Raw genomic sequence first — 15975 nt, forward strand, 5'->3', positions numbered from 1 at the left:
AGCCTTCTGTAGAAAAGAAGTGGAGATTTCAGGTATTTCAATGGCAGACCTAATTTTGCAATCTAATGTTTAGCAATCTAATATCATGGTGCAGCAGAAATTTACAATCTAGAGGCTTCCAAAATTACTTACAGAAGGGAGGTAGATGTTAGGATGACAAAAAGGCAGTACTAAGAGCATAAGTACCACTGGCATTGATGCTTGCTACATAGCACCCTTATTATACTTGAAATTAAAAATGAACATTTACATATACCTGGGAAATCTTTTTAAAGAGGTAAAACCTCTTTAAAAAGATTTCCAGGTATATGTAAATGTCTATTTTTAATTTCATGTATAATCCTTTTCTACAACAGAATAATACTTAGCATTACTAAACTAAATACATTGAGTATCCATTTGGTCACAGCAAGGATTATGTTATCCCTACAAGGTATTTTATTTCAGAAGAGTTTATAAATGATACTGCATAATCAAAGAAATTCCTTTTTCTTATTCATAATTTATTTTAATTGTACCAGGAATGTAGCTGCAACTATGAAGCATGTAAAGTAACAAGCAGAAGAAAAACATTAATTGCTTTTCTTCTAAGAACCACCTAATCATCACCTCCCATACCCACAAATAAGCTTATTTGGAGCAGATTCTGAAATTACTTACCTGAACCATTGAAACAATTATAAATTCTATGCTGTAAGTTTCAATCTTGGTACCAGCAAAAACGAAAAGCCATAATCTGAATGTTTTATTTCAGTGGCCCCCAACCTTTCGGGGACCAGGGACCAGTTCTGTGGAGTGAGGTTTTTCTGTGGACTGGAAGGGGTGAGGTTTTGCATGCTGCCTTTATCCTGTGGATGGGGTTTCGCTTCTTTGTGTGGCCCAGTTTCTGGCATGCTGCGGATTAGTGCTGGTCCACAGACTGGGGTTGGGGATCTCTGTTTTATTGTATGGCTGTATATAGAGTTCATTTCTTTTCTTTTTTCTTTTGTGCGAAAAATCTGCAAGCTACACTGTATAATGTATATCAGGTTTTATGTGATTCTTATGTTTACATACTTTTATTTATTAAATTAAATTTATATACTATCCCTCTCACAGTCTCATGTCTCTGGGTGGTTAACAACATAATAAACAGTATTAAAAAAATTAAACAGTAAGCATAACATTAAATTAAGAATTAGCTAAGTTAGTAGTAGCATACAATGAGGTGGGATCTTCTATTCAATAACCACTTTGTGGTGGGTATTAGATTCAGATGGAATTGTCACAACAGTCTGGCTGTTCAGTTGTTTTCCTGAATGGTGAGCACGAAGCGAAATGAAAATGGGCAGATCATGCTTACTTTGCCCATAACATCCAGTTCATCTTATTTGTGGCTTTCCTTGAGCTGCTATACCAACTCTGCACTTACCACTTTGTACATCTTGTATGAAGTCAGTAATCCTATTTGATTAGATTGTGAATTGTCCTATAAGCTGCCTTGAGTAACGATGTGGGAGTAGGCAGCAATATATGTTTTCTAAATAAAATAAATAAATTTCCAACTAAGTTATATTTATGTTTTGTACAGCTCTTTTTAAGATATCTGGTTGAGAAGAGAGGAGGTTACAGCATGTGGCATTATTGTCCTGTGCCTTTTACTCAGTTTTAAGCCCTCACCTGGACAAACAAAGACATAAACAGAGCTAATATTTAGGGGAAAAAGATATTTGTTTTGATGTATAAGCATGGAATGGCAGATAGAATTAACAGAACATTTCTTCTTGATTATGTAGGAATGCAGGAGTCACTGGGCTAATCTTTGGTCTTAATCCTGACAACTCACACTTCTATTTATTTATTCAATTTAGGTACTCCCTGACTTCAACTGACTTACAGTATATGTGCATAAAATTGTGGGTAGATGGAGAAACATATCTGCTCAGAATTTCTCAAATTCTAAAAACTTCATTGTTTTGGACAAGAAAAGCTGTGAACATTTGTGTCAAAACACAGTTATTGGGATATAGCTCATATATCATCAGAAATAAACAAGTATGCTTTTCAGCCTATTGATCATCATGTGTTCATTAAGACAATTATGTGAAAAGAAATCAGGAATGTTCCACAGTCATGTTTGCAACTGTTCAGATATGTATATAAAAATATTTTATTTTAGCACTGCATTGTGCTGAATCAAAATGGACAGCATTTTTGTCCTTTTCAAAAGCTACTTTAGAATCAATTGTTTAAATCTGATCCATATCTAGCCAGACTGAAAGTCTCACAAACTACTACTTCTGGTCAGTGAAAAGCTGAAGTTTTATGATAGTGAATGCAAGTTGCATGATAGATGGGAGTAGGGGGATAGATCAAAACTGGATCTGTTATTAAAATCTATTTAAGAAGCTCTTCTTGGTCCAATTCAGAAGCTAAATTGGTCTTCAATGAGCCTTAATCTTGTGTGGTTCTGTTTACAGCATAGCTGCAACAAAAGAAAAAACAAATGTTGCATTAAATTTACTTTAGGGACCTCTGTCTTTTGCTCTCCCTTTCAGTCTCTGGCAGCATGTCAATTTCTATCTGTTTACGACAAAGCTCCTTCAATTGAAAACAATTTGTGGAAATTAATAAACATCTTTATTGAGAAAGGTCACTGGCAAATCAGAACAATTAATCTCCCAGTTTTCAAGGACATATTAAATATCAGCTCATGGAATTCACAAACCTGCCCATCAACAGTGATTTTGCTGATTTTCCCTGAAATAGAGATTCTCAGTCATCCAGGTCATGGATGTCCCAAAGGTTCTTTTTCAGGAGGCAACTGGACTTTCTTGTTTTTTCTTTGAAGATGCTTCACTTCTCATCCAAAAAGCTACAGTACTTGTGCTCTGACTGGATGGTGAGGAATGGAGGGGTTTATATTCTTTCAGACAGCTGGTCATTTGCATTCTTTTAGAGGATTGTTGAAGCACTTGGAGGTTCATGTGTGTCCTCAGAGTCACCTGAGTAGTGCTAATGGTTCCTATAGTCTGCAATTTTTTCTCTGGAAATCCATTCATACTCTCACACCAACACTAAACAGTTAAATAGTCAAGACCTTGTTGAGGATCCAAACTTTGTCAAGGACCTTGGAGTACTCATCTCAAATGATCTAAGTGCTAGATCATTTTAGCATTGTAACTACATAGCCAAAAAGGCATTAAGAGTTGTTAATCTAATCCTACGTAGCTTCTTCTCTGGTAATATCACACTACTAACTAGAGCATACAAAACATTTGCTAGACCTATACTTGAATACAGCTCATCAGTCTGGAACCCATATAATGTATCTGATATTAACACAATTGAAAAAGTCCAGAAATATTTCACAAGAAGAGTTCTCCGCTCCTCTGCTCATTGCAGAATACCTTATGCCACCAGACTTGAAACTCTAGACCTAGAATACCTAGAACTACGCTGCCTCTGATCCGATCTAAATATAGTATATAAAATCATACATTGCAATGTCCTACCTGCAAATGAATACTTCAGCTTTAATCATAACAATACAAGAGCACACAATAGATACAAACTCAAGGTTAACCGAACCAAACTTGACTGCAGAAAATACGACTCCAGCAACAGAGTGGTCAATGTTTGGAATACTCCACCTAACTCTGTGGTTTCTTCCCCAAACCCCAAAAACTTTAACCTTAGACTTTCTACTATTGACCTCACCCTTTCCTAAGAGGTCTGTAGGGGGCATGCATAAGCGCACCAATCGTGCCTACCGTCCCTGTCCTATTGTTTTTTATTTTTCTTATAAGTATCTATCTCATGTATTCAAGACTATATTTATTCTTATACCTGTATCTTATAAGTGATTGCCAAATCAAATAAATATTAAATACTAAACACCATTCAAAGGGTATTCATTCCAAATTGCATAGCTAAAAGTCTATAGAGATTCATAGTCATCCAGGTCATGGTTTTCCCAAGGGTGCTTTTTCTGTTTCTGAAGTCCTTTGCTATTTTCATCTGCAGCAGAACACATGGAATGTGCATGCAATTTTATCAGTAAGTTAATAGTCAGTTTCTATTTGCTGAATGAACAGCTCTTTCAATTGAAAGCCCAGAATTCCTAGTCAGCATGGGTAACTCATTCCAATGGTTGCAAAGATTGAGAGCAACCTAAACCAAGGACAACATTGGAGCAGTGGACATTTAAAGTGTTCATATAAAGACTTATTATATTTTGATTGGGGCATACAAATAAATATTATATGGAAAGGTAGAAAGTGATGAGAATAATGCAGAAGGCAACGAGGCACTGGAACAAATAACTTTCTCATTACTCAATGGGACAGCAGATGTTTTGGTTTCATTCCAAGGAAAGAAAGTTACAAATGGACGATGCTTGGCCTGAATTAGAAAGACGTCTGGTATATAGTTTTTCTTATCATATGTTATAACATAATTAGAATTTTGAAGCACTATATGGAAAATAATCTGTGAGAAGTTGTAGGTGTAAGATATATCAGAGACATGATAAGACTGGAGAATATATATTTACAGAACAATATGGGAAGCAAAGGCATGACAGCAGTTTTAACTCATATGCATGTATGCATGTGATAAGAAGGTATTCAAGACTCAAACATGGATATTGTGATCTATTACCAGAGTTGTGTCTCATAATAGCTGCTTCACTTTTTGCAAACTCATCTCAGCCTTATTACAATCACAATGCTCCCATTAGGATACATCATTTCTTATCCTGATAAGTATTAGTATGCTTCTTTCCCCATGATTTGCCCCCTGTTGTAAAGAGTCTGGTAAGAATGCACTTCAATGAGCATAACATACAGTAGATACTTCTTAGCCAACAGGTATGGTATACCTACTGTTAAGACAAGAGCATAAAATAGAATTACTTGTAAATTAAATTACTTGTAAATTAAAAAGCAGACATATAGTATATTTGGATGGCAAAGGATTAAGCTTAATCAAGGAGAAAGAATTTTCTCTTCAGAGAAAGAATAATGTGTATTGACTCCAAAGGAGATTACTGTCTGGCACCTATGCCTATTTCAGCTTACATGATAGAACTGTGAACAAAAAAAAGTTCTGCCTACCTTAAAGACAATTCATTGAATTGAACAAGAGTAGGGAATGCACACAAACAATTCTGAAACTTTTTATGGGGGGGGGGGAATAACAAAAAATGTACAACAGTGTAGTTGCATAAATAGGCACACCCTTAAACAAACACTTATTAAAACACCTTTTGATTTAATGATAGCATTCAGGTTTTTTGTTCAGGAGCCTGTCAGCATGGCACATCTTGCCTTGGGAAACTTTGCCCACTCTTTCTTGCAAAAACACTCCAAATCAGTCAGATTGTGAACGCATCTCCTGTGCACAGCCCTCTTTCAGTCAACCCACAAATTTTCAGTTGGATTCATGTCTGGACTGTGGCTGGGCCATTCCAAAACTTTGATCTTTTTCTGAAGCCTTTCTTTTGTAAGTCTCTTATACTTCACCTTATACTTCACCTGCATTATTTCACTTATTCTGGCTCCCAGTTTGAAAAATACAGTTTACTTGTGCTCTTCCATGGTTGAATGAATAAACAGATGTTAGATCTAAAGTTAAGATCAGAAATAGTGTAGTTGTAATATTAACTGTTTCTTCTCAATATTCTAAACAGCAGCAGCCAGACACAACCTTTAAAGGATACTCTGCTCTATCTTCCATTTTCTCCTCCTCCGTTTTGTCAGCTGACAATATTTTTTGACAAAGAGCTTGCTCAGTCTTAAATCAACTGTGGTTTGTTTGGTTTGGATTGGATTGAGTTGGTTCTGACTAGAGAAAATGCTTCTTCATTCCCATTATTGTAGTTATTTTGAAAAGAATGGTATTCTCAAAGAAGTTATATATCATTAGCTCTATTTTTATTATACAGTCAGCTCCTGATCTGTATTTAGTTGTGCAAAATTTCTAAACTTTATTATTGCTCCATGCTTCTGGAATAAATGCATCATTAATAATATCTAGAAATACAATGTATAATTTTAAACACATATTCTGATCTCTGAGATAATAGAGGAAATATAAAATAGTACACTAAAGTAATTTACATCAAAGTAATTGTTTGATGTAGGATGATCTGATTAGAGTTATCTATATTCTGATTTTAAGGATAAAAGTCCCAAATATTTATGCAATCATAAATAAAAATGTAATTATTATTTAATCATTCCTACCCCCACACGCAGATGAACATACTTTCACATTGGACAATTGGCCTGAGATGGAGATGGAAGAATTCAGGTGAACAGGACTATCTGATGGCTATTGCCTACCTTCCCTCTCTTGAAGGAACCAATTAGTAATGACAGTAAATGCTGGAATCTTTATTGAAGTTATAATTATTGCAAAAAGAAAGAGTAAAGGTCAGAATTATTAGAAGTGTTCCCATAGTGTTACATTATTTAAGATGAATGTGATTTCTCTAGAGGTTTACATACTGATGATTAACCAGAGGTATGTGGAGAATGGAAATACCATTAATTAGAATCTGTAACAGGTATCTGATTAAATCAGGCTAGAACATTAATATCCAATGGTTATGTCTTCCTTAAACAACATTGCCTTTGTCTTAATTTATCAGATATAAAATAAACTCATTTAAAATAATTTTCAATGATTAATTCCTTTACAGTGAAGATTGTGGAGCGATATACAGTTAGGGATGAATGTGAACAATTAAAATATTAAGCTACTATACCATTAGGTTGATATGTTTTTATGGACTTTTGTAGGATTTGTATCCTGGAAATATTAATCCAATTTATGTTTATAGTAACTGTGTAAATCCTATTGTTCATTTAGAACCAGAATATTATGATGGCAATGGATTTATTACATTGTGTCATAATAGTACTAGTATACTATGCTGGCATCAATCCCAAGGGATATATTGTGTTAACCAAGTACCAGATTATTTGTTCATTAGTTGTACAAGGCTATTTATATCTCAATTTTCCATTATTAAAACAATACACAGGATAGCTTCCAGCATATAAAAATAATGAAGAAAAGGCCAGCATTTTAAAAAAGTGGTATAAAAGTTGCCTGGAATAGAATATTGGTATCCAGAAATACAGCCTGACAGGCAATCTCTTCTAAACATTTAACAGCTGTCTGATGTGTTTGACTTAGAGTGCCCAGATTTCCTTCGACAATTAGAGAATTAGAAGTTCAATTTACCTGCAGGGCATAATATTTGGAATTATCCTCTATATATACTTACCTAGGACTGTAGTTCTGTTGAATTCAGGTAAACCTTCCTATGTGTGAGTGTGTATTTGTGTGTGTTGTAATTTTTTGTCTTCTGCCCAGGGATCTTTCTGAAAGAGCAAAATGGAGGATCTCAAAGTGATGGATGAATAAGAATGCTCAGAATTTAACTGTAGCATACAGACTGGGAAAGTAAAAACTCACGATGATTATCATGGGATTTTTTTTATTTCTTTTAAAAAAGAATAATATAGTGCCCAGTCACAAAGGTTATAGGTGGTTTACAATCATGACATCTATAACATCAGCAAAACATTCCTCAGTCCCCCTAGTAATATCACACCACCTATTTAGCTGGAAAACATAAAACCAGAATCACCATTTTCTATTAAATTTATTTCACAATCCTTATAGAGCTCAGGTAATAAAAAGAAACTCCCATTTGGCTAGTAAGAAAAGCAAAGGACTTTTGCTAAGCTTGGAGGAAGAGAGACAGAATGTCTCAAAAAGGAATGTTCCAGCATTTTTAATCTTTTTAAATTAATCTTCCCATGACAGGCTTTTTAAAGTATATTCTGCAGCTAAGACATGGCATTGTTAAAAGAATTAACCCATTCAGAATCCAGGAGGCATTCTAGCAGCCACCCAGAGTTATGATGGAATTGGACAGTCTATAAAATTAATTAATAAAAATGTATTCACTGTTGATGAGCTTTTGGGCCTTCCATAATGGCCATCTTAAAAATCATAAGAGGACTTTGGCAGGGTTTTGTCCTCCAAGCTTGCTGTTTAGCTCCCAGATGTTTTGTTACCAAACTATGTAGGTAACATCTTCAGTGGTGTTTTGGGGACATGTCTTGTTCCATTTGTCTTCTGTTTACATAGGTCTTGTGTGGTGTTGTGGTCAGTTGGCTGTGTGACTGGTTGTTCACGTAGTGGTGGTGGTGTGGTGATCAGATCCTTCGTTGATTGATCATTTGGGTGGTCCAGTTTCTTATAGGTTCATATTCTTGTTCTAAGTCAATGTATTTATTGATGGATCCATTTGTAGAGCACTAAGCTTCAATAAATTCATGCACATGGTAAGTTTTTGACATGTCCAATGACTTTGGTTTCATTCCAGTTGAATTGGTTTTGTTTGTTGTTGACATGGTTCGATATCAGGGACTTATAAGGGGGCTTTTAATTTTAGCAGTTTTAAAAGTTATTGATAGCTGAGGACCTTTTTTCCCCAAAAAACCTTTTTGCAATAGAATAAGTTTCTAGAAGAATATTTGTTTGTAATCACAATAATAGCAGCAGCAATAAGGAAACGATCAATACAATTTGCACATGGAAATATGATTGCTACAAATTTGGACATAGACACTACAAGATAAATAGAAACATAGGATGGCATCTCATGTACGAAGATTATGACCAGCTTTATTTCTGCCTATCGGTATTTGATTTGTAATTAGATTCTAACTATTGTTGCTTTATTACCTTTAACCAGGAGTTGCTAAAAACTTTTAGCTAGCAAATAGTTCCCAATAGAGAACTATAAAGTAGGATCATTGGCCATTGCAGTAGAGAGTGAATCATCCTAAATGTTAATATCTGTGTGTCCAATGTTCTAGATGACATCAATATACCTCTTGCATTTCTCCTATGTAGCTGGTAATATCATTTAAGATGCAACAGAACATTTGGGACATTATAACCTTAACCCTAACTCTTCAGCAGTAGCTTTTAAGATTCATGATTACTTGTCTCTTTTCAGTTCAAGTTCACAGTAATAAATCTTTTTTTTTTTTTTACAAAGATAGGTGTGGTGTGGTGCTGATAGCATTCATGATTAAGTATTTTCCTGTGTCAAATATAGCCTGTCATATGCCACAAAGAGACCCTTGATTTTATACAAACTGATCTGGCTGCTAGCAGCTTCTATGATATTTTATAGTAATACTTAAAATAAATCTTGACACAGGAAAGAAAGTACAGAATTATTGTTTTAAGTGAACTGTGAGTGCTTATCTTCAAAGTGGCAGGGTTTCCATTGTATTTTGTAAAACTGTTCATTGCACTGGTTACAGAGGTTAGGTGGTATGCAAGAGGCTGGAAATTCCCAACATATATTCCACGTAGTGCAGCTGACTGTAAAATAAAAACTGGTGTATATACAGATTTTAAGAAATATTTTCTTTACTTTTATTAATTTTTAGGGAAATCTTACATGTACCAAAATTAAAATTCTTATAATTCATATTTGTTTTTTAAACTGCAACCAAAATGTGTGGCTAAAACCAGTTTGAGCTGTGTTAGTGCAAACTAAGGCTGTATGCAATGGGATTAATTTCTGAATAAACATGCAAAGGATTGTGCTGCGAATGCTACAAAAAAGCAAGATTTTGTGTTGTTAAAAAAAATTAAATACCCATAGTTGGATGATATTTTTATGATCAATATTATAAAATAGTAAACAATCATATTAACAGATTCCTTATTCAGCAAGATGATTAAAATGGGGTGGAGTGATTGAGAAAATATTGTTTTGAAGATCACATCACAAAGTCTGGACTAAGTAGTCTCAACTTAAAATTTAAAATTAAAATTGTTATAGTGCTTACTACAGTAGATTTAACTTTAAAAAGTGATCTATCGGCCGGAAGGTCATTTTGAATATCTTTTCTTTCCATGAAACTTTATCTCAGCAATAGTTGCATCATTCACAATTACAATGTCTGAATTCCACATGTTAATATCTGAAAAGTGAGGATTCAGTATGGAAATACTATCAATTTGTTTAAGAGGGAAACATATTTTGGATGAGTTATCAGTTTCAGTTTTGTTTTAGATTTTTCTTTTCTCTTTTTAAAAATTGCAAAAACACCTAAGACTATATCATTATTGCCAAAAATATACCTTAAAGAGATTAAAGTGAGATGTGATAGACTGAGCATATCCATTAGGTTTGTCAGTGTCAACTTTGTTTCTTTGAAGCTGGAAGAAGGCTGAGATTGTTCAACCCTTTTTTGAAGAGTTAGACAAACATCTTTGGTTCCTGTGTACTCCTTATTCATAGGGAGCCTGCCTAAATTGTTGTTTTGAGTTAAGACAAAAAAATAGTATAGAATCTCCTGCTTGAACAGGGGCTGGACTAGAACACCTCCAAGGTCCCTTCCAACTCTGTTATTCTGTAATTATATCATTGTTAATTACAGCAGTCCTGAGTGAGAGATAATGGTTAAAAGAAATAAGACAAAAAACGAAGATAGGAATCCAAAAGCAACTGTTATTTTGTATGAACTAAGAGACAAGACTATGGAAACAGCAGAGCCTATCTCAGCCAATAGAATGAGATTACTAGCCCAATCTTGGGCCCAATCTTTGGTCTGTGGATTTGGATTGAAAGCCACTTCAGTATGCTGAGTGTCAGTTAAGGACAGATTTGAAATATTCTTTCGGGGCTTTCAACTATTTAGCCAATCCTAAATCATCAAGAATGCATTTGTCTTCACCAGTTATGTCAAGAGCTGGAGTTTAGAAGTTTTTCCAAATCCAGCCCTGCTGTCCTCATGGGGTAAGCTTGGCTACAACCTGGCTGGAAACTTCATGGAAAGCTCCAATCAGTAATGTGCAAATTATTTTCAGCTTCTGTTAATTACCTGCTTGCTTTGTAAACTCCAAGGGAAATCAGGAGAAGTAGGTGTTCCAGAGCCTTGCAGGGTCCTTACAAAGCTTCATCAGCCTTAGGATTCCCCCTTAATACTACTCACCCTTAAAGAACCTGGTAGCAAATCCTCTCCCCTGATTCACTCATTACTTGAAACAATGTCTCAGCACAACTCCAGATTAGAAAATGGTAATTATACTGATAAATCCTTCACTAAGAAATGGTTTTGAAGTTTTTTTATTTAATTTCAAAGGCATTGTTTGCAATCAGACTAGTATCATTTCCATTGTGTGCTTGTGTACCATGGCTGATAATGATGTGAACACTAGGAAAATTACCCTCTTCTCAAAGCTTCTACGTTTTGAAATGTTTATCCTGTAGCCCCTAGAGTCACATGCAACTTGGCAGGCTGCAATAAAACTCAAATCCTTTTGAAGCCCTGATTAGACTGGGACTTAAATTTTGCTTTTATAGGGGATTTAAGCAAATGTTGCCACTGCTTCTGACTTCAACAAGGCTATGTATGCCTCATTACTTGTTTTCCAACACTAGATCTCAGAATGAATGTTAAAAGAAATGAAACACTCCCCAAAACAATATGAAAATCCAGTGATAGATCATGCCACAGATTATATAATGTATATTTGAAATAGTGGTATTTTTGTAGATTTATATCTACAAAGTATAAATTCATTTGTATAAATATGAAGTCCAAAATATGAAGGCTATGACTAAATTTATCGCACTGGGCTACCACCCCTTTTTATTCCAGAAGAAATTTTTATTTATTCCATAACATTCAAATACATGTTAATAAGGGCAATTTTTTTCCCCTTCATCAATATTGGTCTGTATCCAATTTCATATGTTCAGGAGGGTCTTCTAAAACTCCGGAGGACTACAGAATAAGATATTGTTTTCATGAACTTTCACGTGTTATCTTGGAATTCAAGCCAGACTTTTTTTTTTTTTAACCAAGATTACAGTCTTTTACAGCATTGTTTGGTCTGGAGGCATGGGACAACCCAGTCATTTTTATTCCAAAGGAAATTAACTGGCTATATGAGTTTTACCTTAGGAAAGTTTATAAGGCTGCATGCTTAATCAAGGCTAGGTCATAGGAAGGTAGATTCTATAAAAGTGTTAGGAAAAAATATATGGTAAGAACAATTTGAGAATCAATAAGGTTAAATTTTTCTTCAATAGCTTTCTTCTAAAAATGGAAACCCTTTATTAAGGATGCTTCATTCCAGATTTTGCACTAAGTTGAACTCAGTGTTCCTAATAGTACTTTCCAAGTGTATCTAAGACAAAAAGTACTAAGGATTGGTAAGATAACTAATTCTTATACTGTATACTGCTACACCATCCTCAGGATAGACCATAAACAATTTAATAAATCATCCTAAAACATTTGTGTTCAATGTGAGTTATATTTTAAACACTGACAACTCCCCATATTAATAAACTTTCTTGACTATTATAATAACATGTCTTAATTCAGAGTAGCACCTAAACTGGGACTCCAGATGGAAAATAAAAATTTAATATATACTTTTATCAATAGTTATATACAGAACCTAAGATGGAACAAATATAAATTGCCCATTTTGGAATTAGAGACTTGTTTTTCATTAGAACCAACGTGTTAGTAAACAATCATGTTTTTTCAATCGTTTGAAATTAGCAATCTACAAATTAGTTCATAATTCTCATAGCATAGAGATAATCAAATCTAGGAATAATCATATCACAACACAGTTATTTTTCGTGTGGGTACAGTGTTCAGCTTAACCAGGAGAAAACAATGTCAGCAATGCTTGTCAGACTGCATCTAAATTCAAATCACTCTAATTCTGCTTTCCATTTTTGAGCTATATTTCCTTCTTTTTTGATAATATAAACCCATCCCACTCAACTATGGGGCATTTGTAACTTACTATTTGGGAGCCATTCAGAACTATGAAGCTGATTGGAGTTTTAATGAAAAGGCACAGTGCAGCGTGGAATATATTAATAATGATAGACGTTTCATCATAAAACTCTGTGGAATGGAGTTTAAACAAAAAGAATTAGGCTGCTTATCCCCACACTTTTCACAGCAAACACTGCAGCCTTACTTCTTATTTATTCAGACCACAGTTAATTTGAAGCACAGAGCCATCTCAGAACTAATTCTCTTTGAAGTGGTAAATCCCTGAGCCTTATGACTTTGGGGCCTCACAGGATTGAATGGTCCTCTATCCATATAAAACAAGTAAAAATCTCCACACAGAAGAAATAATTTTGAAGGTTCTCTGTTTAACTAAAATATTAGCTCTCTCTTTAAACTTTTTCCATGGAAAACATTTTTTTTGGCACATGGCAATGATAATGCTAGACACAGAAAGATCTACTGTGTTAGAAGATGCCTTTATTTTTACACTGAGGTTTATCAGTTGTGATTTACATCTTAGCTCAGCACTTTAGCTGAATTGAAATATATTAAGTCTCCAAGATTGCTCTTCGGCTAGCACATTTTGGGGTTGTCCAGATGTTTGCTGCAAAAATATGGACAACTGCCAAATGTCAGCAAAATATACAGAAAACATTAGTTTTTGTTCTCACCTTGGGATTGTCCTGTGTTTACAACACATAAATGGTAGCTCTAGTAGACCAATTAGACTGCTCAATGGCAGTCTTTAATTGTTTCATTATCATTAAATAATCATAATTTATCTCAAATAATAAAGAGCAAGTTGTGGGACTTTTAATACAATTCCCAAGACAAATCTGTTGACTATTCCAGAACCTGTCCACTTTTCCTCAGATTTTAAATGCTGACTTTATTTTGGAAGTCGGATCAAAATAATTTAAAAGATGTTTGTTTTGTTCTCTTTCCAAGTTATTGTTGGCAAAATGAACAAGACTAAAGGAGGAAAAAAAACCCACAATTCTCTCTTTTATGACTAAGTCAAAATTATTCTGATATGTAAACTAGTGTATGAAACCCGAATTTGTAAACAGACCCTTTTCAGACTGGACTGATGGTGATAAATTGCTTGAATTATTGTATAATGATGGAAAGTCATTTCAATTTGTAATGCAATATTTTAGTCATCATTAACATAATGATAAGCTTAGCATGTTTCCACTGTTCTCTTTTTCCAAACTTTTACAGTGTTCAAACAATTATAAACACCCACAAAAGCAATCACTTCTTCTAAATGGAATTAATATATAAAAATGCAAAAGAAAGCTACTTTAGGTCAGGATCATATTATTTGCATGCTGCGGTACTTTGAGCATCAAATATTCAATTAACTAATTAGATCTATATCTATCTAATTTATATATTATATATATGAAATAAAATATATAAAAGATACTAATATTTTGGTGATTGAATAATTTTAAATCTACAGAAATATGACAAATAGAGTTGTCACATTTATAGTTATAATTATTATTATTAGTCTTCACTGAGGTTTATGTATCTGCATTCTAATTACATGTTTATGTATCTGCATTCTTATCACATAATCCCCTAGTCTGTTAAAATAGTTTAATATTTCTCTTTATAAATAGGTATTACAGATATATTATTTGGCAAAGAAGCTATTAATTCTTATAGAAGGTTTCCGATACACGTAACATTTCCAGCCTGCCTGTTCAGAGTTAAGAATCTACACTTATTACATAGTCAGCATGGGTGTACAGTTTTTTTTTTAAGCCCACTTGTCTCTAGAAAACCTTGCCAAGGATAACATTAATCACCATTTAACTGTCCTAGGCCTAATTTTTATCCATGTCACAAAATCTATACATTACAATCCCATTTCATGGTAAGGAACTCACCTTTATACTTGCAGATGAAAAGCTGATCTCTTCAGTGAGATATTGGCTATATCAAATAAAACACATAACTGGTGTTGTGCTTCCTTATCCTTCCAAGAAATATTTCTATGTGAATTGAAAAAAAAATCTGCTGATAGATTTTTTTTTAATTTCAGAGTACCCAGAAACAGGTTTCATCAAGCAGCCAATTAAATAGAATAGCTGAAGTCCCAAAACATACAAAATTGAAATTTATCTAAATCTAAAAGCAGTCTTCCAAATTTGTAAAAACTGTTTAGAAGTCTGTCTCAGAAATTCATTTAGATTCATTATTCTGGGATTAAATAGAAGAGAAATCTTGGAAATCTAGAAAGGCGGAGATGAGAGTGGTTGGTTTCAATCCAGATGAACTGTCCGATCTCATTATTTCAGCCAGAGAACTCATTACCAACCAAAACAAAGGACAGAGAGAATATCCAAGTCTGTACAGCAGACAAGGACACCAAAATGTGAAGGGGGTCTGAAACCCGGGTATTTAATGCACCATTCCCTGTTGCCATCACAATGAGGCATTGTTGGGTATAGAATCTACGAAACAATGAGTCCTTGATAGGACATAATACCTATTCAGCTTCACACAACTTGCCCTTAAAAACATCCTCAGCTCAAATTTACCTTTGCTGCACATAATCCAACAAAGTGAATGACTGCTTATGTACACATTCATCTATTTTACGTAGTTCACTGATGGGTTTACCTTTCCTTTTCTGGAAAAAAATAGGCTAAGCACAGACCCTAAAAAAAACAATGACTGTATTAATTAATGTCTATATCATTAATTAGCATATAACAGAAATGCTCCCTTAGGATACTATGGAGGAGTCAGTTATAAAGTCTTTTTTAGAAAATGTGACTAGAGCAATCCTTAAGGTCAGTAGATTGAAGTGTGTGCTTTATGTAAGTTTCCTCCAATCTAATATGTCCTCCAGATTTATTGTGATTGAAACTCAATTACCACCATCATGGTCAAAGAAACTCCACGTCCAAAATATTTTAACTGCTTCTTGGTAATTAAATTGGAAGAATCCACATTGCTGTCCCCTATATTCAAGAAAAAGCCCTATTAAAATCAAAGAGATTTATGTCTAAGAAGATTAGAAGATTGTCAAAATAATATGCATGCTAGTAGAATTATTTTTGATATATCTATCAAATCTCAAAAGGACAGCCATGTACTATAG

General features: G+C 34.1%; 1 long non-coding RNA gene across 1 annotated transcript; it reads right to left on the reverse strand.

Moving 5' to 3' along the window:
- Positions 1 to 5176: 5176 nt before the first annotated feature.
- On the reverse strand, positions 5177 to 15245 carry LOC148131469 (uncharacterized). Its single transcript, XR_015748898.1, has 3 exons — positions 14756 to 15245; positions 7277 to 7373; positions 5177 to 5606 (listed from the first exon to the last, which is right to left on the reverse strand). It is a non-coding gene; the product is annotated as an uncharacterized LOC148131469 (long non-coding RNA).
- Positions 15246 to 15975: the final 730 nt, after the last annotated feature.

Source organism: Notechis scutatus, chromosome 3, assembly GCF_049901735.1.
Source record: "Notechis scutatus isolate UNSWTSFEM ecotype Mainland chromosome 3, rNotScu1.2, whole genome shotgun sequence".
NCBI classification, from domain to species: Eukaryota; Metazoa; Chordata; class Lepidosauria; order Squamata; family Elapidae; genus Notechis; species Notechis scutatus.